General features: G+C 44.0%; 1 protein-coding gene across 7 annotated transcripts in view; it reads right to left on the bottom strand.

Annotated features, from left to right (window-relative positions):
• Positions 1-25,138, bottom strand: part of LOC118513649 (potassium voltage-gated channel protein Shaw-like) — an 86,586-nt gene extending 61,448 nt beyond the window's left edge. For 3 of the 7 annotated variants that reach the window (XM_036059717.1, XM_036059722.1, XM_036059723.1), the window contains exons 1-2: positions 24,651-25,138; positions 23,028-23,616 (exon numbers count right to left, since the gene is read on the bottom strand). The gene's annotated coding sequence lies outside the window, so the exon portion shown is untranslated. Of the gene's footprint in view, positions 1-23,027; positions 23,617-24,581 lie in introns of all 7 variants that reach the window. The other 4 variants (XM_036059719.1, XM_036059718.1, XM_036059720.1 and 1 more) reach the window with 4 other exon arrangements.
• Positions 25,139-26,305: the final 1,167 nt, after the last annotated feature.

The raw sequence follows: 26,305 nt of genomic DNA, 5'->3' as shown, positions 1-26,305 counted from the left end.
GGTAATTGCAGCGAAATTACGAAACCGACCCACCGGACGGGCGAGACGAGCCCACCTCAGGTAGATAGTTTGCGCAAGTGGTGTGGAAAATAATTGTCACTCATTACCCTTTCGCTGGGATATGTCTGTGTCTTGGCTGGTGGTGTACCACGTGTGTGTGTGTGTTCAATATTCATGAGCCTTGTTTGTTGTTGGTTCGCGTGCTTAAGATATGAGCGCGGTTCGAGGTTATTTACCGACCAGAAGCACCGCACAGTGTGTCCTCGTATGTCTTTGAAGGCTTAGACATGTTGACAAAAGTTGCTCAAGAGTTTCACCCGGCAAAATCAATTATTACACCACCGGATGGCGTACGTGGGGCTGGCATGAAAACGAATCGCAGCACGACTCCTTATAAATTTAATAATCTGACTCCACGGCCCAGTCTCGGGTGCGACCTGAGTGAAAGTTGTTTAGATTCCCTGTTACACGATCCACCATCCAGCAGACGTGATCGTGAAGTCAGATGGGTTCCAGTTTTCCAGTTGAAGAGCGTTCTGTGTGAATTGATACACCGGGACCAGCTTTTCTTCCCCTGTGCCAGGTGGAGTAGTGGCTAAGTGGTAAAGTAAATATCCTACCAGGAAGCTTCATACCTTTTTTCCCAAAAGGTGAAGGTAAGCGCGCGCGAGTTGTTTAAAATTCAGACACTCTCGGGGCTGGCCCGAGCATAAGTGGGTGCTCTTGAGCGTTTCCCGAAGAGCTGCTTGACAAATTGGCAATTAAATTACAATACATCCTGACGATGGTAGCGATGATGGGAAGGGCGCGAGGGCTCAGCACATCCACGAAGAATAAATATCGAAACAGGTGTTTGGAATGTGGAAGAAATCATCATTTGGAGCGTGGACGCACAACTATTGCACAAAGTTCGCCACCGCCAACAGAACAGCTGTCGATGTAACAGTGTTGATTTTAATTTTACATCATTTCCACCGACGAGATGGCGTGTGCATAGCGAGAACGAGCCGGTCGTCAACCGGTGGGAATCGTAGCAGCTGGCTCTACTGTTCAGATACTGCCAACAAGCCTGGGCCTGTCGGACGACTTGAATAGGTTCCGGCGAGCAATGATTTGCCAAGTAACTGCAAAACCTCTTAAAGGTCAATATCTGTACTGCGAGGCGTAGCAGCGCCAGTTAGTTTCAGTGGTACGGTGTCGATAAGTATCCCTGTACCAACACCACCACCTCATCACATCACGCTTGTGCTAACAAATTATGGAAAATGGAAGATGCGAAATCGGCCGGAAATTGGATTCTTCCCGGTACAGCTTCTACCGAGGCTTACGCATTCCATCTTGTAAACCTCCGCTCGGTATAGCGGCGGTGTATGTGAAGCCGGCCGAAGATGGTAAATTATCAACCCGGCAGTAGCGCGGATCAATTTCCCCTTGACGGCTGCGAGAGTTAGCAAACGGGTGCCCGTGCAAAAACTAAATGGAAAACGGATAGAGATTGTTCTTTGTTTAGCCATTTAGGGTTAAAAAGGTGGTGATGCTAGGGGGCGGAATTGGATAATGTGGATAAAAGGAGCAGCTCATTTCGTAAAGCTCATTACACCTTTTCCTTTCGTTCGGGAAAAGGGTGCGTTCGATGGGTTTTTCGGGCGGGGTGTGAAAGAAAGCTTCGAGCGCTCAAGCTCATTTCCACAAAACCTTGTAAACAGGATTCCCGCATGAATTTCGGTGCGATAAACTGGCGTGATGGAAGTTGATTTTGGTTTAATTTGGCTAATTTTATGACACTGGATAAGGAAAAGGGTTTAACGATAAGCAAATCCTGAGTTTGATAGTTTAGGTAAGGAAAAATTAATTTACAAGATGAGTTGAGAAGCTTTTGTGTGGTGGATATTTTGCGCCTAAAGTTATACTAAATTTGTTAATTTATTTGTAAGCGATATCTCTCAAAGAGACAATCAATTGCCTACATTTAGGCGCAGCGCATCGCAGAATGAATAGACTGTTTGAGGACCAGCAGGGTATTAATAACTTATTACAGAAAATCGTTTAGATATTGTTATTTTAGTCTATCTGTGGCAGTTGATAACATAATATCCTAAGAGTTAATATTGTTTAAAAGCTCACTGCAGCCACCTAACTCCAGTTGCAGGTGCACCGATAGTCTTTCACACAATCCAACGGGCACAAGTAAATCCGATCAAAATCCGTGCTCGGCTCGTCACTCTGCATCACCAGTAATTGAAAACTACAGGCTTCCCGAGCTTCAAGTCAGCAACATGCTTTACAGCGCCTTGTACGTAAGAAACGAGGGGTTTTGTGGAAAACTTCGCACACCGACAAGCTCCCAACCTACAACTGCATTTCCGAGCTTGTTTTCTCAGAAAATGGAAGCCCAAACCGAAGCTTCCAGCCGTGCCACAGGTTCGGTTTTGCAGCAGAAAATGTGGCCGGCAATACTTCCTCCGGCAGTGCTTGGTACGCACCTAGCACTGCAACAAGCTTTTGTACGTAGGCTTTCTCGTTGGAAGTTTTCCCCATCCGCGCAAAACGATACCGAGCCTGACGGGTTTGAGCGGGCGTTGGGAGAAATAATGAAAATTAAATTACGTTCCTTTTCCTAGCATCTTTGTATGCGGCAGAAAGGGTTCGGCCTGGCAGCTACAGCAACTACAGGAAATAGTGGAATGAGTGTTTTACATAATTACAAATACTACCGCTAGAGAGCGAAGCCGGTGCATTAATCTAGGTGAGCGGGCTTTTCGTATTGGATTTATGCGTTTGTTCATACTGGCCCGGGAATTATTTAGCTACTTTCATCATCACAACGCTTAACGATTGGAGGCGTTGGGCCGGGACTGGGTCCAGCTAATCTACAACACCTTATCAACGTTGTGGTGCCGCAACAAACCACCGTAGTAGGGGAGGATTATGTTGCGTTGTACACCTTGCCCGTTTTGTAGCGAGCGAAACATGCTTCTTCACTTACTTTAAACTTTTTTACATAACACCGGTTTTCTTTAGGTTGGTGTGCTCGTTACCGTGCTCGAAGAATGGCTAGAGCCGGCATAAATCGTGTATTCCTTCCTGCACTGCATGCTCTATTTAATGCGGGTGTCACTGTCGACGGGGCTGGCCCAACCCGCTGGCCCAACGGCAGGGACTTATCAAATAGACCATGGGACACACTTTAAACGAGCCCGAAGCGGCATGTTTCAGCACTGTCATCTTCCACTACAGGATGGAGATCCCCCGTGGGTGGCTAAGTCTTCTACACACCCTACAAGGCACCATCGAAAGTGGGCCCCGAGCGACTCAAATCAGCTTCCGAGCAGTGGTCGGGTAGGTTTATATCGATTTTCTGCTCGCCTTGGTTGTCTTTGCTAGGGGGAAAACGGATTTTCCTACAGTCGATGCTGGATGGGAAGTAGCAGCAGCAGGAAGCTAGTTTCCTGAGTGTGAAACGCGCGCGCGAGCAATTCTGTAAGGGCCGGTTGTAGATAACACATTCCCACGGCCAGACACTCGCCTCAGATCGACAGCCCTTCTTTTGCTAAATGGTGCTGCACCATTACGGAACGCCGAGAGAAGGCATCAGGCATGGGCGAAAAGCGAAGAAAAAAGCCTCATGCGGGTTCACCACCAGCAGCGAGAGGAACCCTTTTACGCGTCAGCAAGGATGGTCATTTGGTGATAATGTTCCACCGTTGTCGTCGCTGATAAGAATGCCAAACCGGGCGACCGGTCGTTTAGGGTCTGGTGGATCCGAAACGAGTGCGCGTTTGCCTCTCTGGGTCGGTGTGTCCTGTGTCCTAATCGACCAGCACACGGTCATCATAACCAGCAGAACACCGAGCCAACCGGACCTTACTTTGGGGGCCCACAGTTCCCAATCCTCTCAACGAAGCATCCAAAAAAAAAAGGGTTCGTTCCACACTGAATCGAATTTAGGCCGTCCAACTCGGAGTTGTAATTCATGGCGCAAATGGTGCACGGAAACCCGGGGACTACAGGCGCGCGAGCCTGTACCGGTGAAGTTTGCTGATTCCGGTTTCGGGCGATGGAGCAGTGCCCGGACTGCAATAAAACCTATTCCCCGAGCGCTAATGACCGTGAGCATTCAGTCTAATTGGGTACGTGGCCACATGAGGGATTTTCGGAAGATTCAGGCCGAGAAGGATCTGGCCGGGTGTGAGAGTGGTTTTGAGCAGTTGTGAAAAAAGAGTGGTGCTTGTGAGTTGGAAAGAATACACTTAAGTTGTTGTAGGTGTTTTGAATGTGAGTGTGTAGAGCTCACTCACAATAGAGTGTAGTTTTTGTCGCTGTTTTGCGTCGTTTCTTTTATCGTTTCATTGGTATCCTGGTCACTACAATCGCTGTATTTATTAAAGTTTTGTTTCATTATTAATTCGTGTAATTATTCGTTGTTCATGTAGGTTTAGTAAAAGTCAACTTTTTTGGAAAATTCATTGTTTTTAAAGCTTGTGAAGGTAAAGATTAAGCTTAGAAATAAATTAAAAATCTCAATGTAAAATTTGAAATATTTTCCATAAAGGAAATATAACTTTTTAATAAAGAAGCTTACTTGTAAAATAAATGCAGACAAACAAAGAGTCGTTCATCTTTATTGCACTTCCTCGGATTAAGTTGAAGGATTTTTCAAATCCCTTTCTTCGGCAAATTGGAAATAGTGCTAACAAACTAAGCCGAACAATCGCCATTATCATCCTCCAGACCAAATATTCCAGTCAGCTGGTGACGATCGTGAAGCAACACAACCGTAACGGAACCTACTCATTTTTAATGATACCACTATTAGGGCTACCGGAGTTTTGGTATGATTTAACCTCCTTCTGGGAACGTTCCACCACACAGGAAGAGTTGTTCGACAAGAGCCATCCCGCGTTCACGCGAGCAAAAGTGAGAGGAAGGAAAAGAATAAATGACACACGATTTCTTGCCCAACCCAAGCCCCATAAAAAGCAACGCCAACCACCGACAGCTGGTGGATCGATTTAGGGTGATTATACACTGCCTGGGAGCAAATCTACTCGGTACGATCTCACTTCGGGCCGGTATGTGCGGTTGGCCGGGTCTGGATGTATTAATAGGACCGGCATTTTGACTTTATACCTATCAATTCCTCGACGCTTGATGGCGATGTGTGGGGGCAATGTTGGAGCAGGAGAGCAATTGGAAATTAATTTTAATCACATCATTTAGGGTTGGGTTTTTTTTTATGTTTATACTGCGTTTATCGGTACAGGGGGAGCATTGATAAAGGATTCTATTAGAAGGTGTGATAGTCTGCTGACAGTTTGATTTGACCGAATCGGTTGAGAGCTTTTTGAGCGGCTACAGGTATGCAATCATTAACATGTTGTTTGATTAATAATGGACATTTATGCATTAAAAATTCTGTTTTATTATACATTATTAAATATAAAATGCAGTACGCAATCTTTGACAATATTTGATTCATTTTATTGAAAAAACATAACAAAAGCCGGTTTTTAAAGTAAAACAAAATTAAAACATAAGTAATTGTTTGACATGACAATCAAAATAATTTTCGACCATTTAAGCATTAACCATCACCACCACCAGTATGCTGTTGCTGCGAGGGAAAATTCCATTCCGCGTAAGCGATTCACATTCGCGTGCATCCCCTATACTTTCCACTGCCCCTTCCCACCCTCTTTACACCGAAGAACCCATCCATGGGTCATGCACGAAACAAATCTTGCCACGAGTGCGGGCGTGGCACACAAAAATCTCAACATTTTCGAAGCGCCCCCGAAAAGAAAGACGCTGCCCAACGCACGCCTTTATGCGCCTTTTATGATGCTGGTCTGTGTGATTTTTTTTCTTTGCTACAGAAAAGTATGCGTTCATGTGTGTGTGAGTGTGCGTTTGCCCCTAATCCGCCCTCGTTCAGTCGCGATCTCTCCACCGAGGTTGCGCTTACATACAAATTCTCATCCGTTGGTTGCTGCTGTATGGAAGAGCTGTAGTATGCTGTTCGGCTGAAAGCTTCGTGAAGGAAGTAAAAGAAGAAAAAAAAAGAAAGCGAAAACAACACACGAAACATAATGCCCGCCCCAATGTCTTGGGAATCCTTGCATACACACGGGGGCGCGCGCGATCCGTGCGAGCGAAGAAAAAACATTCAGCATCAAAAATGGAGCCAAGCAGCAGCAGCAGCAGCAGCAGCAGTAGCGGCCACCATTTTCGGGCGGGTTTTGTTGTGCGCTTGAGTGAATGCTTTGTGTATGTTTGGTCCGAGGGGAGGGGTGAGCTGTTGGTGGTGGTGACCACCCTCCGCCTCCTAAGAGCTGCGAGCTGTCCCAAATTGCTTCCAGCACATTTCCCATAACTGCTTCATTCATTCGCGGCGCGCACGCTGGGCACGATATTTTTATTTTCATTTCTCTCATTCCTGGCTCACTTTTTCGGTTTTTGTTTTCGGTCGGTGCTATTGTTTCACCAGTTTTTTTTTGTTTGTTTCCGTCCTTGCTACACAAAAGGACACAGTTCACAGTTCGGTGCGTAAGTAGCGGGGGAGAATAGGTCGTCACCACGCGTCACCAGTCGTTTCCATGCTTAAAATGCTGCGTAGGAAGCATCTTATAGCATACACACAGCGGGAGAAGCACCTCACTTTAATTTCTTTTCCACAAAGCACAAAAATGTGTCCCCAACCCACGAGAGCGATAAGTAGAAGGTAGCCGAGTGGGCCGAATTGTTTTTACGTCAGAAGAAAGCAACACAACCTTAGGTAGAAACTTTTTCCACCATTATGAGCTTACGGCCGATGAACATTCCTAGCGAGCGAGCATAAAAGATGCCGCGCGTGGAAGTAATTTCCCACCGGCTTGCAGGTAGCATCAGGAAGATTTGCTCCAAATCAAACGACAAACATCCGGCATGGAAAGCGAGAGATAGGCTCGACAGAGAGAGAGAGAGAGAGAGAGAGAGAGAGAGAGAGAGAGAGAACTTGAGTGAAGTGAACTTGAAAAGTCTTATTTCGTCTTATCAGCGTTACTGTTGATGAGGCATGATGGCACAGGGTTTTAGGAGGGTGACATGGGAAGTGGAAAAATCAATATCATTTTCCGCTATGGATGGTTCGAGTGACTCCAACTTCAACTCATACTCCAACCGCTAGGATCGATTGTATTGAATTTGTGGAAAGCTGTGGTTCTCTTTCTGATCCTGAGGACAGTTTGGTAAAATTGCTGCACCGGAACAGATCGAGTAAAAATCTTCGACTTATAATGCTGATTACACACCATTTTTAAACATTGAAACCCGAGCTGTTTTATCGCACACATCAGCGATATCTGGTCATGAGCTCATACCATCGAAAAACCACATTCCGCTTACTGACAGCTTACAGGATGTTGTTTTAATCGATTATGGAATGGAAATCGATCAACCCTTTCCACCCATACGACCCGTGTCCATATGTCTATTTCCTGCCTACGGGCTGGTATTTGTGAGTGGTTTCTTTTTCTGCTCTGAGCTCCATTTGTGTTCCGAAATCCATCCGAAACCAATTCTACCGGCACGGAAATTGAATTTGATGAAATATGCAAGTAATTGACGGTGGTAAAATCAATCCTTTCGTTGCACAGCGAGCCGTGTGGCAAGGAAAATTGGGGTAAATGAAAGGAAGGAGGGTCAACATAATGGAATAAGTGTAACCGAGACAAGTGATTCCATTCATTATGCTGCTGTAGTGCTGTTGCTGCTGCTACGTGTGCATTTTAATGCGGTCATGGGTCAGCAAAGCAATATCTGATGGGAAATAAATATGATTATTTATGTCAAACTGTTGTTAGCCGGGATCGAAGAAGCGGAGCGTGTATTTGCTTTCGTTCTATTGATCGATGCCCTGTTTGCGTTGGACTGATCCGTGGTTGGTGAAAATAGGGAAAAATAATTGCTATCATCATTTTTAATTACTTATTATGAACGGGGTCTGTATGAACGCCTACATGTATGCAAACCAAAGAGCAGGAAGTATTTTGTTTGACGCGTGTTTAAATTCAAATACAAATTCGTGTAAGAAAGATATACTGTATCTGTAGTAAAATAATAAATGTTTTTTTTTTGATAATAAAAATAATTAATGTAATAAATAAGGATTAAGCATTGTTTAACAATATTTATTTTATTTCGATTTCAAGTTGCCTTTTTCGATTCCCTCTTATTCATTCTCGCTCTTCTCTTTCTCTATCCGTCTCTTTCTCTCTCGCTCTCACTATTTTGCTTTCTCTCTCTCTCTCTCTCTCTCTCTCTCCTTATATTCAAGTAATATTCGTATTCTCTCCTTTGAATTTTCAGCAATGAATCTTATAATCGTTACATTTGAAAGAGTTGAAGAATACGCCTGAAGGTATGCAATAAACAATACAAATTTATACCTACTTTCACAAGCATAAAACAAATATCATGAGACAAAACAAACATATCAAACTTCCTGCTACCAAGAGCATGGTAGAGCATCTTTTCTCTTTAAGGGTCGTTTCTGACTTCAGAAATTATTATATCGTACTCAAACACTCTTAAAAGCATTACTTTTGACTCACATGCAGTGTACGAAAAAGTTCAAAGAGATCTCCATTTCCTTCTGATTGAAAAACCAGAAACAGGCTTGAATCCACAAATAATAAAACAAAAACTCCAACGTAATATCAGACACATACCAACACCCAACGGTCGGTTCTGTCGGCGCTCGTTACGTACTTTGTCGGCTAATGTCCGCACTCGAGCGCTTCGTGGGTTCACCTTCCTCGAAGATGCCTACCGTACCGTTGTTGTCTTATCGTTAGTTTGTTCATCGGCTCGGAAAACGGATGTGATTAGCTCCAGTCTGGATAGTAAATATTTTCCAAACCAAAAGAGGACCCCCTTTTCACTCAGCGTGCCAAGGTGTGACGGTCGGCACCACATATTCAACCGAAAGGTCGCTTCACTGTCGTGGAGCGCGCGTCATCAACGATGAAAGCACCGACGGAGAACTCACTTCCCGGCGAGTTCTTCAATCTTGTGCGCTTTACAAGTGCGCTTCCACCACCACAATTCACTGCTTGGCTCACTGTTTGGGACAACTGAATCCAGGAGATTTTGTATTGTGTGTTGGTGTGTGTATTTTCAGCTCATTTTTCAACAGTTGAAGTACCGGCACACAGCAGCAAAAGCACTCCAGAGTTGACAGCCAACCGCAATGATATGGCGGAAAGATTCTGCAGAAGTTTCTCGACGACGACGACGACGACGACGACCGGTAGTGTGCTTCTTCTGGTACACGAGAACCATTCACGTGCGGCTTCCGGAGCTCCATCGACAGGCACACTCCCCCCCCCCCCTCTGACCCGCTGACGCCGACTGTGTCGGTGCAGATAGCTCACCGGAGAGATTACGGTTCCGTATTGCGCTAGGTGGCCGCATGCGGTTGTTGGAAGCTGCTATTGCTGCTGCTGCTGCTTGATGAGGTTATTAAAAATGAATTCACCTCTTTTGGGTCGGTAGAAGAAAAGGTGGTTCGAAAATATGACCCAGAGGCAGTGATCTATTTCCATCCCGTTAGCCCGTTCTTCTTCCCACCTTTCCATCCCAACACCAGAATCCAATGGGGTTGATATTTTTAGACGCTTTCATCAGTACTCACCGTAGGGTTGGATTTTGTAAGGAGGTTTCGGGGTTTGCTTCACGTGAGTGCTGGTTGTTTATGACTCCCGAAGGGATCACCAAAGGTAAGGTGTTATCAATGGGATAAAGTGATCACTGAATGGCAATAAAACCCGGGAACTGATAGAAAAGCTGCTTACGGGCGGTACTCAAGAAGAAGGTCATAAAGAAACCATGATTGTGTGTGTCTTGTGGCAAGATAAAAGAAGATGAATCGCAAATGAAAAAAAAAGGTTGAGGTTGAGTGTACGACGCACTGATTTCTTTAAATATTCTTTTCTTGTTTCATCTTACATATTGTTCGGTCTGTTTATTAAAATAATCAGTATATTATTAATTTTTTTAATGTTAGTTATGAAATATAGAAGAAAATAACATGATTGAAACACCAGCCAACATTAAGCACTTAATATGAGTAGTGCATATTCCACAACGAAAAATTCAATTACTTCAAACACTTGTAAATTGGTTTAGGTTGTATCTCCACCGTAAGGTCAAAAAAGCACTCAAACGATTGTTCTTCACGTCAAAAGACACCGAACAAGCAAAACCCATCAGAACGATCCACCGCTCAACACCGTCACCACCATCTGCTTTCGGCCTATCATTATTATCCATTTGTCGATACGCTGTACCAATCGTACCTGACAAACATGACAACTACTCCAAACGCACAAACACGAGCACTGTGACGCTTCTAGGCCCACAAAGTGAAACAGTGGCGAATTGATTTGCCCAACAGCCGCGAACTGGATGGTGTGCCGGTTTGAGCAAATAGGTGGAAAAGCACCAAAACCATTTCGCTGCTGCAATTGAATATAACACAACGAGCTCAATTTTCATTCAACCATGCACACACACACACATAGGCACATACCCACGGGTGCTTTCTGTCCTTACGGCTTTGCCGGACAAACAACACTTGTTTTCTGGGAATAATTGTTTCACCGTGTTGTTTCGTGTTTTCCTCCGGATTGGATTTTTCCAACGGTGGCTCTCCCGGTCCGAAACTTTTCGTGGCCGGGAAAGCCTTAGGGAGATGTGCGGGCTTTTCGTCTGCTCGTGCTCTTCCTTTTCTGCTATAATCAAGCATCAACCAGGTGACCCCATCGGGAAAAACACTGATGACCGATTTTCATTCAATTACTCACAACTCCCGCCGGCCATAGCATAGGCCAACATTCAATTTCCCTAGCGTTTGGTGGATTGTTTTGCCCTCTCTTTCTCTCACCGGATGCCTCTCACACGCTCTCTGCAAGGTGGAAAATTTATCGTACCGAAATCGAAATTTTCCACTTGATCAAACCGCCCGGCACCGACGGCACGAACAGCTCTGGCTCATTTTTCCCAGCATCCCTTATCGAATCTGACACACTCACGACACCGCCAGCCGTATTCAGTGTCATTCGGTTAATTGTCGGTCCACTTTTTCACAGGTCATTCGTGTAGTGTGTAGGAAAAGTCGATCGTGCTCGTAAGACAACGTGCCTCTCGGTCGATATGCCAAAGGAAAACACGCGCTTGTCTGTTGCGGGTTGGTGTTTTTTCTTTTTCCTTCTCCGTTTGGCACCTACTTTCCATTGGCAACTACCGAAAAATTATGATGACGATGATGATGTTAATGACGAGCTGGATGGACAGTTTGTCACAGGGACAAGCGATACGTTTGTTTCCATGTACCGGTCCATGTTTTTCTGCTCGTGTGTTTTTGTGTTTTTCCTTCAGCATTTTTCACCCACTCAGGATACTTTCCACCCGTAAATCAACATCGTGTTCACAGGTCGGAATGATGTTATGTTTTGCTTCTTTTTTTTCGCTACTCTTATATTTTTCACACCCAGCATCAATTCCCTGGCCATGCGCGGCCCGTCGTGAAAATGTCAGCCGCGATTAGTCAACCGACATTTCCGCTGTCTGCTGCTGGTGGACGTTTATTTTAGCGACAGGTTGCAAACCGTTCACCGGAATGCTGGCGCTCTCTCGCGTTCGGCACCCTGGTGTGAAGCAAATTGAAATTAAAAACACGCAAATTATGATGCATCCCATCACGAGCGACGGGGTTTGCTTGCTTTCTTTTTTTTTTTTTTTGCTGGTGCCAAACGAAACAGGTTGAAGCAAAAAGGAGATAAGTTGATTTTTGAAGCAAATAGTGTCAGAGTGTTGGTTGTGGCTGACCACAGGTCGTTTTTTATCCTGTTTACGGTACTTAAAGAACTGCTTCGTATTCGTGCTTTGAATTTTTTGTAAATGTGTTTTATTTTAAATAAAAAATTACGATGCAGTTTCTTCAAAACATGAATGGTAAAATCAGATAAATCAGTTAAGTTCATAAGGTTTTGATATACCTCATCAAACAATTTAGGATTCTTTTATTAAAACGTTATTTTCTTTTTCAAATCATTTTCCAACCATCAAGCCTAGAGAATCTCGGATAAGAATGAAAAATCGTTAGATTATCAAGTAAATTGTACGATGAATAGCAAATACTATCTTCACATTAAATTGCCAAGATAGCGATGAAGGCGCCTGGTGCCTGGTGCGAATCAAACGAAGGAAAATAGATTTCCCATCATCAACCGTCGGTCGGTTGAAACACCTTTCCGATGATCTTTCGTTACGGTAGTACTGCAACCTTTCCCAACCTGTGCTCACCTCCGTCATGCCTCATTCCCCTCTTAGTAGCGATAGTAAAAATAGAGCACGGGAGTTATTTGTTTATTTGTCCATTTAATGGCCGGGAGTATCTTTTCACCCGTGGCCGCCGAATTTGTATCGAAGTTCATCCCACGCTCCAGCTCATCATCTTGTTTGTACAGATTGAGCTTCACACACACACACACACACGCAGAATCTCGCACACGTAAGCGACCGTAAAGCGAATGAAATTAAACATATTTAGAGCCGACGGTGTGTGCTTCTGTGTGTGCGCCCGGTGTCCGAAGCATGTTTACTTCGGTTGCACTTGGACTCGGAGATGATAGATAATCGCTGTTGCCGCCCGGTAAGGTGTGAGAAAGAGACACCGACAGTGGAGAAGAACATCAAGTCGGTGCATTTGAAATGTGTGAAACACAAGTCACGGGATGGAATGGAATGGCAAGGGTTGGGAAATAGTTTGGACATTCCGTGTCATAAAACATCAGAACGCTTCGAAGCTGAAACGGTTGGCCGGGGTGGATAGGTACGAAAGGAAAACGAGTCAACTGTCCATGACGTACCATTTCGAGCGTTGCAATACATTGACTCTTCACGGCTGGCAGTGGCTGGCCCCACGGGCGGTTGGATACAATTTCGTTGGAAAACGATCTGTTCCATACCGGCAAACAGAGGAACGGTTGTCAATCTGGTGTGGAAGGATGGCAAGTGTCGTAATCGTGAAATCGTGCAACATTGCAGCGAACGTGATGCAATCTAAAGTGGGTAAATGTTTGTTGCCAACAGCTTACGGTGGATAGGAGACCCAGAGATGAAGAATGATTGGTTGGGGAATTATTTTTAAATGACATTAAGGTGCAATAACCTAAGCTAAAAAAAACTAGAAATTATTCTTCGATTGACTAGTAGATTGAAATTCTAAAAATAAATCATTATTTCAATAATAATATTCTATTTTCGGAAAATCATTATCATCTATTTCGAGCACTCTCAATTTCGCCACATTATTTGAACTCACCTCAATCCGGCGTAAGAATGCCGTCAACGAACTATCATTACACGCAAGCATATTTCAATTTTCTTACCCGACACACATGCAATACGGGGCACAATTTTCTTCCCTAGCTCTTGCTTCCCGCAATCATCATAATAGCAGGGAACATAAAAATATCCATTTATATGCTCATCTCGACCAAGCAGGTCGAGTCAAGTAGCACTGTCGTACCCGTACCGTGGCATTATTCGGCTTGGATCGTTGACAAAAGTCCACAGACGATCTGTTCGGTGCATGGTTCCCCTGTGTTCCTGTGCGCTCTCTGCTACTTTCGGCTCCATCATTCAAATCGAGCGTGAACGGAGTAAAATAGTTAACCCTCGGCGAAATCATACCCACTTCAGGACGTCTGTTGCTATTCTGCTTTCCACCTGCTGCGTTTTTCTTTGGGTTTTTTTTGCGAGGAGCGAGTAAAGACGAGCGGACGTAGTAACATTATGTCGTCCCGATCGATCGTGTACTTGGTTGATGGTGTAACGGTGTGACTGTCCCATTTTCGGAGCATCATAAAAACCACATTCACACGCACCTCACACATACACACACACACACACACTTTTCGTGCCTGGGTGTGCGTTGCTGTGTCGTTCATCGTCTCAACAGCAGGGCCATAAAATCGTTATCAGAAATAAATTGCGTGCAATGTTCAAACTTTACTTTTTACGATTATGTTCACGAGCCACACACACACATACAAACAGGAGCTGTAGCAGCTTGCCAACTGAATGTTTGAGTGTGTGTGAAGAAGGATACATTTACGATACTGAATTGCAACACAAGCTGGGACTGGAAAAACCACAAAGTATGCACGCAGGGTGGGACAGAAGTGTATCATTTGGATTTGTGTAAAAATGCTTCACTCGGTGCTGTCTGTAGTGTGTTGGAAAGGTTGAAAAAGTCATCCCATCCCATTGTAGTAAAGGAAAATATCAAGAAAAACACGATGCGTGTGTATGTATTTTATTATTTTTGGTTTATGTGTCAAGCGAACGAGTGGGGAAAAAGACTTCGAATTTTTAGATGAGCACACTGTCAAACATGCGTGGAAATACCGGAGCTCAAAAATCTCATCTTGCCCGGAAGCGAAAAAGCAACATGATGACATAAAATTTCAACCACACACGCAAACACACACCTACATACACGCGAAAGTGGGCGCCATAATTATGTGCCTCCAGCTGGTGCGAAGGTGTATGGGTATGGAACGGCAACTGCCAGTACTGAGAGCACTGTTGCTTGTTGTTTTTCCTCTTGGATAAATCGAGCCTAGAGCGAGAAGAAGATGACAAAAAAAGAGATGCTAAATGGACCTTATGTGCCCTCCAGAAAGCACTGAACCACTGGCTCACGCTTTTGATCAGGGCCCACAGCTCGGGCATGTGTCACACAGCTTAAAAAGTATTTAACGCAATCAACTCAGCCGCGATGCGTCTGGCTGTGACGGATAAGCATTTGATGCTGCTTTTTGCTTCCCCCTTTGCTCATACGTTCACAGTTAATTTTCCCGTGCTCGAAACCATTTCACCTTTGAATGCGATAAAACGGTAAAGATCGCTTAATGGTGCGTGTCGTACGTGAACAGCCAATGCAATTACGGTGCGAACGATCGATCGGTAGTGTGCGAGAGAACGAATCGAAAACAGAGTCGATCAATAATGCCAACGTTCTCCCCACTGAAATCTGGCCATTTTTTTAACAATTAAATTAAAAATATTATATTATTGGGCAACCCGGAAACACAAGAAGGTGATTTTTTTTTTACGTGTGCGTTTCACCATTCGGAGTGGCGTGACGGACAGCACTTTTTCGGGGGCTTAAAACAACATTGGGAAATTAAAGAACACGTTCGCTGGCTAGGTAGGTTCGGTGCTAGGTCACACATGTGCAGGGCTAATTGTTTATGAAACATTGACACGCAATCGCACAAAAGGGTGCTTCAAGGTGGGAATTGAGTGTCGTGAGGTGTTTTTTGCTCGCCTCTACACCCTATAACAAGGTTTGGAGGATTTTTGCTTCGGGATAATGATGTTGGCGGTTGGTTGGCCCTCTCATTGAGGTATTCTGCGTGTCGTTACCAACAGGTGTTGAAATGATTTAATTTTATATTTTCCATGGATTGAAATTTTTCTTTGAGGTTCTGAATTGCGTAAATATTTGAGGCTTGGAAAATATGCCTTTTTTATTAAAACAATTATATTGAAGGAATAAATTCATAAATTTATTCAATATAAGGGGTGAACAATTTTAGGCAGTTGGGTGGCATAAACTTTAAGCTTCCAGTTTTCATACGGAAAGACGAGGTACCAAGTCGCAAACGAAAACATTGAATGACATTTGCCAATTTTCCCGTATGCTAGGCTTAAACCAATAGTCCAGGAGAAAATCAATAACAAATTGTAACTTTTGAGAGTTGCTTTGAAATTTTTCATAGCTTCATGAAAGATTCCATTAAATGTTTGCAAAGTTCCACAGCAAGATTGGAATATTCTTCATCTGCCCTGGCACTACAATATTGAGGGGTCATGGCACGGCATTTCGGGCTCTCTATGACTTGATTTTCTACTTCTTCTTCTTGGCACTACAACCTCGAGAGATCTCGGCCTGCCATTTCTGGCTTTCTGTGACTTAGTTTTACCCGTAGTAAAGTAGTCAGCCTTACGTCCGGAGAGGTGGTCTAGATGGGATTTGAACCCCGGCCCTGCCGTGTGAAGACCGGCGCCGCTGTCGCCTCGGCCACCGGACCGCCCCTTGACAATGACTTGATTTTAAAATGACTTGATTTTAACAATAGCAAAATAGTTCATCATGCGTACGGGGAGACAGTCAGGATGGAATTGGATCTTCCGCCCTGGTGCACCGCTATCGTCTCGGCCACCAGACCGTCCTGATCAGAATCCAGAATTCCCCTTGAGCGATTGAAAAGTTTCATTACATGATTCACAGCCTGTAATGTAAATTTGCGTCAATCAATCAAACTGTTCTAAAATTTTATCAAAAATCAAATCAAACTGTTCTAACAGCTGTTGTCTTATTTTATTTTTTCTATAACAGTTAAATAAATCATTGCTTGATTTTTAAGCAAACTTTTTGCTTGATGATCTAAGACTTTGAACTAAAAGGCATCATACGATTCTTATTAAGATGGTATAGGGAAAAATATATAACTTACAGCGCAAGGCAGTGAAAATGGCATACTTTAAGGGTTATTTTTCAACAACTTTAAAGAGCGTACAGCAAGGACAGCATGCATTAAAGAGTTCACAAACGATTTCAACCATATTAATTTTACTTTACACAGAATTGAAAGGACAAGGATCCAGCTTTCGCTCTTACGAAGACGCATCGTGCATGATCATTTGAAGCCCCACAGCATCATTAAGTTGATAGTTTAAGCCTAGTGCAAGCCATCCATTTCTGTTCCTTCTATCCATCCAGCATTCAATTCACCATATGCAAGACCCTTATTCCAGCACCATCTACGAAGACGAACAAAAAACCATCCCGTGCACATTGTCACTGCAGCTTGCACGACACGTACACCGTACTGATGATGAAATGTGAGCAACGTGCTCACCCTATTTGTTCCTTCATTTGACTTCCTTTCTCTCTGAAGCACGCACGCACACATACAATCCTCTTTAACCATCGCTCGCATCACGTCGGCATCGGTTGGGTTTCGCGCCAGATTGCACGGCACCAGCAGCAGCATCAGCAGCAGCAGTGGTTTCACTTTTTTATGCTGAGCTTTTAATTCAAAGCCGTTCGCCGTGGCAGCTCCGATGCATCCTTGTCCGTGTCCGCAGTGTTATTAAACATTCAGCAAGGGAAAAAAGCTGTCCACTGCCTGTGGCCTTCGGGGTTGCGTCAATTTAGGTTTTGGGTGAGGGATCTCCGCTTACACACCATCACACCGGGCCTACCGTTGTTCGGTGGTAACGAGTTGGACGATGAAAAAATGCTATGTATGCGTGTGGCGTTTAGACCATTCTTGTGACAGTTTGCTTTTGAGAGGATCTTCTTGGGATTTTGATTTGCTGCTGATGCGGTGCGTTTTGTGGAGGATTTTTGTTTTGCTCTCTCGAGTTCCTGCTATCCATGATGCATCACAGTTCAGACAGTTGGCTTCCCGTAAATGCGATTGTGTGCGCCTTTGGACACCTTACCTCAATGGAATAGAAGATTTTGGAGCCAGATTTGACTTATCCCTCATTTTCTTGTCTCGCTACGACTGTGGGTCCTTTTCTCGGGGAGCACGCACACCACCGAGATTGACAGGTGCATTATGCGACACCGACAGCATAATAATGTTGATGATGGCTTTTAATTTGCGCATGGTTGAGTAGAGCTTCGCTTCGAGTTATGTAAAAATGGTTGAATGAGATGCAAATTATGTTCCATCTGGATGGTTCGTTTGTGTCAAAGTCAAGAGCAAAAGGGATCTTTGGAGCACGAAGTTCCTTGAAGAGAGGTTTTATTGAGTGAAGTTTGCTGCTGATGAAAAGTGTATTATTTTTGGAAGTGAAATTCAATTACACACAATAGTTTTCCTCATGCACAAGGTTGAAGCTTCAATTCTACAAAGCTCTCTATGACTGTAATCATGTTAATAAAACCTCAGGAACAATTTCTCCACTCTCCAGTTCCAGTGTTTTTCGCCTTTTTTGTTTGGGAAACTCGAGCATAATCCTCGTATGTGTTCAGTGAGCGTAAGAGAAAACTTTCCCATTACACATTCGTCATCGTGGAAAAGTGGGACACGTACCTTCACCACGCAAAGAGGAATTTCGCTGTAAAGTTTGGGTTTGAAAAATACATTTATTTAAATTTCCCCCCGTTTGTCAGCAAGAACTCAGTGTGATCGAGCTTTCCTCTACAACTACTTCCACTGAAGCAATAATAAATAGTGTGAAATGTAATAAACAACAAACAAAAAACGGGTTCCCTCAGCGAAGCACCTATAAACATTCCTGCTCAACTGCCCAGCAACGAGTGATAATAAATGTCTGCGAATCTATCTGCACAATGTGATGCATTTATTTATCTGTTGTTTACTTTTTTTAGTTTTTGCTTTCTGCCACTGCTGCACGGCCATTCTTTTGCAAAACAAATTCCATCCTTCATCGGTTCCAAGTTCATCCCGGGCACAATGGCATGCCACTTGCATTCCACTCCGGACGATGTTCATCGGTTTGGTTTCGGTAGTTGGTTATGGATGAACGACCATGCTCAACACGCACACACACACACACATATACACTTACGCTTACATACCAGACGAGTTAGGCGGTGCACATGCAACGATGCATGCAACCATGGATCTGCATTTGCATGACGGCGCTGTTTCTTTTTTCTTTTTTGTTCTGCCTTCACACATACATCACCACCGACGCTACCACTACGAGCACTGAACATTGCATTCAACAGCTCTAGCCTGATTAATGGGTATTAGAACGTTGGCGGCATTTGGACGGTGACATACACGACATTCTTCGCCTTCGGTTTGTTTGGCTGGTGCTGACTCTTACTTCCTCTCTCTCTCTCTCTCTCTCTCTCTCTCTCTCTCTCTCTCTCTCTCTCACCGTCGGTGTTATGTGTAATGGATTATTTTTTTATTACTACAGCTCTATACACGCTTCCTGTCTGCCTGGGTCTCGCCTTCCCCCGCAAAACCCCTCAGTTTCTACTGCCAACATTGACTTTGTGCTTTTGAATTTTTACAATCACTTTTCGAGCTTGCCTTTCTCACTACTCTGTTAGTACGTCTGTCCCCTGGAGGGCGAATGGAAATGAAATGTGTGTGTGTGTGAGTGTGTTTTTTTGTGCTCAAATTTTCATTTCTCCCCTTTTTTTCGTCCAGCGCACGCTAGCAACATGTGGAGCGAAATGGGTGGTACCGGGTAGAAAATTGCTCGCGGCGTCCAACGGCTAGACGACCAGAAATGAAAACGGGCGTATAAACAAACACGTCGAACACGCACACCAACACACACACACACACGTTGGGTGCTCCTGATGGTAGTCAGACCAAAAAAACCCGGAGAAGGAAAAAGGATTTGCTTTCCGGTGCTGATGTTCCAAAAGTGGGTATGTTTGGGCCATGTTTTGATGATTTCGAACAAATCTGGCTTTTTCGTACCGGTTTTCGTAGGAAAAATGTAATCCTTAACCATGTCGCTGTAAAATAGAATTTAACCGGAAGGGAAGCTATGTGCGAGCGATTACAAAGCAGTGTCGTGTGTTTTGTTCTGTTTTACAAAGCTTATCAGATTGTATTTGTAAACTAACATAAAGAATTTAAGTTAAAGAAAATAGAAAATGCTTGTTTAAAATATATAAGCACTTGACGAAGGCTGGATTATCTCAAATCGCCCCAAGTTCTGAAAACAGCTATCTCTAACAACGTATGATAACAATTGTAGAAAATTTATTTTATTTAGTTCGTAATGAACCCGTTTCTTCATGAAGAAAGCTAAATATACTATATACTTAATATTAGGTCAATTTTGATGAATTTTTAGGTTTTGAAAGGTTTTTATAATCCATTTGCCGTTTTAACAAAAAATCTTAAATATTGCATTATGATACCTTTTTACTGACTTTAAATCAAAGCCAAACGTTGACTAAGAGACATTTGTTACTTATTGACCATTTTTCCCTTTTTCAAACAACTTTACTAAAGAAACTGCTTCTTCATGCATCCACTAACGCAGACACATTATGCACAATACGTGGTAGTGTAGTATTACTTTAAATTTATTTCCTTGGCTTTTCAGTTTCTCGTTCCTTTCTTCTAGGGTTTGGAACACAGAGCAAGGCGATAGTTTCCCCTTTTTCTTTTCCCTTCTTTTTTTCATCCAGAAACCAACCTTTTCTTAATACGAAGCGTTAAGAGTTTTTCCTTTATTCCCGACATTACTTTCCTGCAGGAACGAACATCCGTACTCTGCGAAACAGAGATCGTAAAATCAATATTCCTCCCGTTTTGCGCGTGGATTCGTAACGAAACGAGACTGGAGGTCAAACGCTTCCCAATCCCGTTCCCGAATACTTTACTTTAGCCGGCGTTTTGTGCTGTAATTTTCCCCCACACTGCCTGCCCATCATTCTTCCCTTCCGCAAGCGTACCGCTTTTACTAACCCTGAGGCAGCTTTACTTCGTCGCTTTCCACGCGAATGCGTTGGCTGGCGCAGGCACAGAAACACAGAAAAGCTTTTTCCCAGCCTGTCTCGTGGTTGTTTTTTTGTGTGTGCTTTTTCCCTCGCTTAAGTTATACTCTTGTGGGCTGAATGCTCTGGTACCCACATCGCGTACAAGCACAGCATTTCCACCCCCTAGCACTGGTGTAACATGTGCGGTTCGTGGGGTGTTTCCTTCCATGCTTCTCCCACGCTTTCCCACAGCTGAAACTGAGGCGTGCCTTTGGGAAAGTTGATTTGTTTCATCGAAACACACTCGCACACCGCAGACGCACACAGCGGTAAAAATTTCGTGCGAACAGTTCACTCATACAGACGCAAAAGACCACACCACTGCCATGTGACCCAGTGGAAAGCTGAAGGGTTGATTTCTCTCTCTCCCTCTTTCCCTCTCTCTCTCTCTCTCTCTCTCTCTCTCTCTCTCTCTTTCTCTTTCGCTTCGATGGCAGTTCGTGGCAAGTCACATCAACAGTCATTCAATCCTTTCGTGCCCGTGCTGCATTCAACCACACCGGCACAAGCTCAGTCTCAGTCTCATCGGCGTTCGTTTGCACATTTTCCGTACCATTCCGGATGCAATAATTCACTTTTGCAGAGCAAATTAAAATGCAATTTGTTCACCCTCTTGAAGAAAGCCCCGAAGGTCTTAGTACGATTGCTGATCTTTCTTTCTGCCGGTTGATCCTTTTTGTACAGTGGTGCCAAGGGTGGTGCAATGAAGCAAAGGGAAATGAAAAATGGAGCAAAACCTGCCCGCGATACCCCGCACTGCAACCGACATGGATGAGGTTTTCTATTCCGGTTGGAGCCTGTGCCGTAGTGCGTTGTGCCTTTTAAGATGATGATGAAGATTAAGCGACCCGTCAATGAAAAGGCTGGGTTTCCTGTGAGCGGCGGCAGTACGGGTTTGGGATTTGGGTTGATTTAGTTAGTAAATTGATTTCTTAAGACAGTTACTGTACCAGCACTGCCTTTGGTTTTGTTTTGTGGGACTGTAATCGGAAGGGTTTGCTCTTTTGAATTACTTTGGGGTGAATTGAGTCTAGCTCGTCAGGAATAGCGGTTGAAATTAATTTGATCTGCCAGACTGGATGATACTAGCAGAAAAGTTTTGTTTCAATCTGGTCCTTTATGGTGCAATTTGTTTTATTCAATTTCTTAGGCGTCCTGAGCTTGCTTTGGAACAAAATGATGCATTATTTACATCAAGCATCATCGAAACCTCCTTAAGTTTCTTAAATAAAAATTTTTTCAATCGAGATTTGGCCTATATGATGCTTCGTTTGGTTCGTTGATAATTTACCCTCTCAGAATTTTTTTAAAGCTGATAAAACATTGCTCAATATTTTTATGAGATTGAAAGATCCAAGCTCCAAGTATATAATTGCTAATTGATAATTGTTTCAAAGTTTTGTGAGCAAATTTTCCGATATTTTTCACAGTGTTTTTAACAGCTAAGAAATTTGAACATGCTGTTTCTTTTTTGAATTCAGTTTTAAACCCTTTCAGAACCATTTCTACCCAGAAACAGGAAAATTAAGTGAAATTTGAAGATGATACGAATAATGGAGACGCCCAGTCCTTCAGTGAAGTTTGCATCAAATAACAGTAGACTTACCACATTTAATAGTGTCTTCTGAACGCTTTTGGTTCCTAATTCATGAAATCATACAATTTCTATAGAGAAAAAAATTTTTTTTTGGTTCACACCATTACCACAGTAATAGCGATTTTGTCCACTAATTGCTCAAGACTACGCCATAGTGTCACCTGTTGTGAAATGATTTTACACGTTTTAAAACGCAATGATAAATTTTAAAGAGGCTTGATTTTCAAAAAATCTTTTTGTATTTAAAGCCAAGCTTACAACACCGTTGAAGCTTTCATTTTTTGCTTATAGGAAAAATATTCGAAAAAGTTGTACGAAAATGTCCCACGTGGCACATCCATTATTTTATTGCTTTCCCCCATGCCATTTCATTCATGCAAAATATGCTAATAATCCAGTGGCAATGGAAGTGCGAGCTTGTAATAAATACCAACCAATGGGAGCGGACGAAAAAAAGGAATACAAGCCCACCCATCCGTCCTAGCAACAGCAACGAGGAGCGAGGCCCTCGCTCGGTATCGGTAAAATCGATTTTATCGATCCGCGAAGGGTCCTTGTGCGGGGTCGTCCTTGTGGAATCCCCCTAACGTCCTGTGGCTTGTGGTGGCATAGAAGAACACTCGCCCACCGATATGGTCAACCTTGTAGCGCGTGTGGTCACCATTGGTGTTTTATGCTAGCCGTTGATTAAAACCACTAACTACTGTACTACGGAGTACCCAACCGCGATTCTCGCGCCTTTTCATTGCTACCGTTGCTGCCGTGCCATTAAATTTGGTGTGCAGCAAGATAATGCGAATACATTATTTAAAGCCTTACCTTTCGTGCATGCTTCCTCCGGCGAGCTTCACTAATGGCCTCTGGCGACCTTCAACCGACGCAACTTTTACAAACACAGGCACACGAGGACACGTTCCCTCTCTTGGGCTTATTTGCTGTGGCACAGTAAGACAGGATTTCCGTTCCGTCAGAATTGGAGGAGGAGTCCTCGCTTGGAGACCTCTTGGAGCCGACGAATGGCGTCTTGCAACAAAGACACACTCACTGACGCAACACGCACGCACACAAACACCCACTTAATGGCAGTGTCACTTGAGCAGTACACAACACTCCACGATAACCTCGCAACCAGCGTTTGCAATCTTGCCGCGTGTAGCTTCCTTTCCCTGTGCCTTTTTCTCTCGTCACACACTCCACTCTGGGTCACAACTGTCGATCGGATCAGAAGCACGGTGAGCCTTTGGCAGCACCGAACACCGGTACACCGCCCGGTGGTACACTGCGATCGATTACAATTTTCACCGTCATTTTTTTTCTCCCACCCGAACGGCACTTATATTTTCACTTTTGCCTTTATTTTTCATTCAACAAGCCCCAATCTCACATCCTTGGGGAATAACTTTACACTCTGTGCACAATCCACCGGTTGGCAAGGAGAAAGAAAGAAGGGATCACATGTTATAAAATCGCACACATTCACATCACCGCAAACAGGCACCAACACACTCTTCTTGCACGCCGATGCTATCACCGTCATAATCATTAGTACCACGTCGTATACTTTCCCTACCAGTTGAACGTCACAAGGCTCTTTAATTTTAAGCAAGCAAGCAAGCAAGTAAGCTAAACGATTGTTTGTGCTTTCTTTTTGGGGGGGAACGGGTCTACTGTAATATAACATTGCCACCAATTTTTTAAAGCGAAAAGGGTTTTCCCGGTCGAGGAAATTTGATTCCTTGCTAAAAGAATTCTTTACCGGAAAAAGGCTAAAAGCTCGATTTTCGATCCCTTTTAGCATTCGGGGCGGGTGAAATTTCGACTCAAAACAGTCAATTAAGAGCGTCAAAGGATTGTCGTTCTCTGGGTTTGGGTGGGTAGAGTTTAAAAGAGTCATAAAATTAAACAAAACTGGAAAGAAAACCCAAGCAAAGGCGAAAGAACGGGAAGCAGGGGTGTGTTGATTGAGGCGTTTCGCTTTGATGGCTAAAAAACGGGAGCTCGTAACCGAACTGAAGGTTCTATTTGCCCAAGAGGGTGTCTTCTATTTGCCTTGGTCGAGATTCAGAATAATTTCTGAAGCACTGTTGCCGGAGCAGAAGGAATAACGAGCCTGTTACGTTAGAACCCTATGGTAAGGGGAATTTTGAAGCAGGCTTTTTGTTGTTGTTTTGTTTTGTTGTAATAATGCTAACGCAACTCTCTAACGCATGAATGTCTTCATGATCAAAGGACGACTGGTCCTTGCTGCTGCTGCTGCTGCTGCTCGAAACAATGCGAAGCTTTAAGTACTGTTTGGCGTCTGTTTAAACTCTACTTGAAACCAGTCGGCCAATTGTTACCAGACGGCCAGAGCCACCCTCTAAAGAGGCTTACCATCGTCAGTGCTACCAACGGCCAGGCGCCTCCATCAAGAAAAAGGGTGAGTTACAATTACTGCCTTACCTACCGCTGGGAGATTACACACTGAATGCGCTCAACACGACCAACACCATCATCATCATCATCATCTACCACCATGAGCCGAAGCGTCTTCCGCGCGGACCCTAACGCAAAGGGGTCCTCACATTCCCTTTTTGCGCTTCGGTGTGGGTGCTACTACTACCACCACCACTACCACCACCACTACCACTCCACTTTTCAGGATGTACAGGACCCTTCTTACATACACACGCGGGGTGTAGTATAAGGGCAAACACACTAACAAGCACGCACACACTGTTGAGTTGGTAAGGACGTGAAGCACGTGTGCAATCTCGCTCGTTCTGCTTCCTTCCTTCGGGTTTGTTTGGTCCACACACACACACACACGCTCACACGTACATGCACGTACGCACGCACGCACACACACACCAACACGAAGGTCCTCGGCGGTCAGGAAAACCGTCCTTTACGGGCAACAGCACGCAGAGAGCACGGGAATCGAACGACGTCTCGATTACTACTGAAAAGTGGTAACACTCCTTGGCACGTTCTCGATTCGCGGCGAGTCCATCCGCGCTCGATCGAATGAGACACGGTTTACTATGGGAGCAGGGGTGTCCAACTGTCGTTGGATGTTAAATTCAATTTATAATTCCCGGTCTTTACCTTTTATTTATCCATTTTTGCTGATTTTTTATCGCTAATTGCATAACTTCAGGAGAAATCTTCTGCATTTTTGGTAATATTTTGTAGTGATTAAAAGCTATTTTTTGACATCTAATAAAATGATAAATTACTTCTTTGAAATTTCAATAAACGAGTCATGACTCTCAGGTTGCATTCTTTCAGGAGTTTTTCATCTACAATTTGATACTAACGACCATATCGATTTCGACCCATTGCTTAAAGGAGTTCACAGTACAAAATAGCCTTACTCTCCATCAGTGTGTTTGACGCCCCTCTCATAATATCCTTCCTATTGCACAGATTTAGAGAGACGACATCTTTGAGCGGAATTTTATGAGCCAACACTGTTGCTGAGATGATGAAAATCGACGAAACGAACCATCGCCAGAGAGTGTCCAAATCGACGAAGAGAAAGCGTGAGCAAATCGCACCAACATTCTCTCTCACACACGCTCTCCATGTTTTGAAGGCGTTACATTGCAATCTAACCGGGAGAACAGATTTTCCTGCCCAGTGTGTGAATCAACATAAAACAGAGCTTACGGGAGAAAATGTGTAAGTAAACAAAAAATTAAACGCTTCCCGCAGCCCTCAGCTGCGTGTCTGCGTGGGGTTGAGCAGCAAGAGAAAACGTCCGAGAAAATGAGCCGGATAAACAAGAGAGAGCCACCCCCACCAACCATCCGTAGTAATAACCCACTAGCGTAACTGCCGAGTTCCCTTCCGAAACTCCACCGCAAAACCCCTTCACCAACCGTCAACTTCCCGGTTTAGTGTTTTTGTGCTTTTTCGCTTGGAAATACATTGTTACATTTGCTACAAGCGCACATTGCGAACGCACTGGGTGGAGTGGGGAGAGTGGGTGGAGGATACGGAGGAGTGCGTAAGATTGTGCGAAGAGAGTTTCAGCTTCTTGAAAACGGAAAGCCTCTCTTTCTCTCGACACCGCGAGCCGTTCGGCTGGTGCGAGTCGTTGAAGTACGAAAAAT

This window comes from Anopheles stephensi, chromosome 3 (assembly GCF_013141755.1).
Source record: "Anopheles stephensi strain Indian chromosome 3, UCI_ANSTEP_V1.0, whole genome shotgun sequence".
Classification (NCBI taxonomy): Eukaryota; Metazoa; Arthropoda; class Insecta; order Diptera; family Culicidae; genus Anopheles; species Anopheles stephensi.
This window is presented reverse-complemented; position numbering and strand designations above follow the sequence as displayed.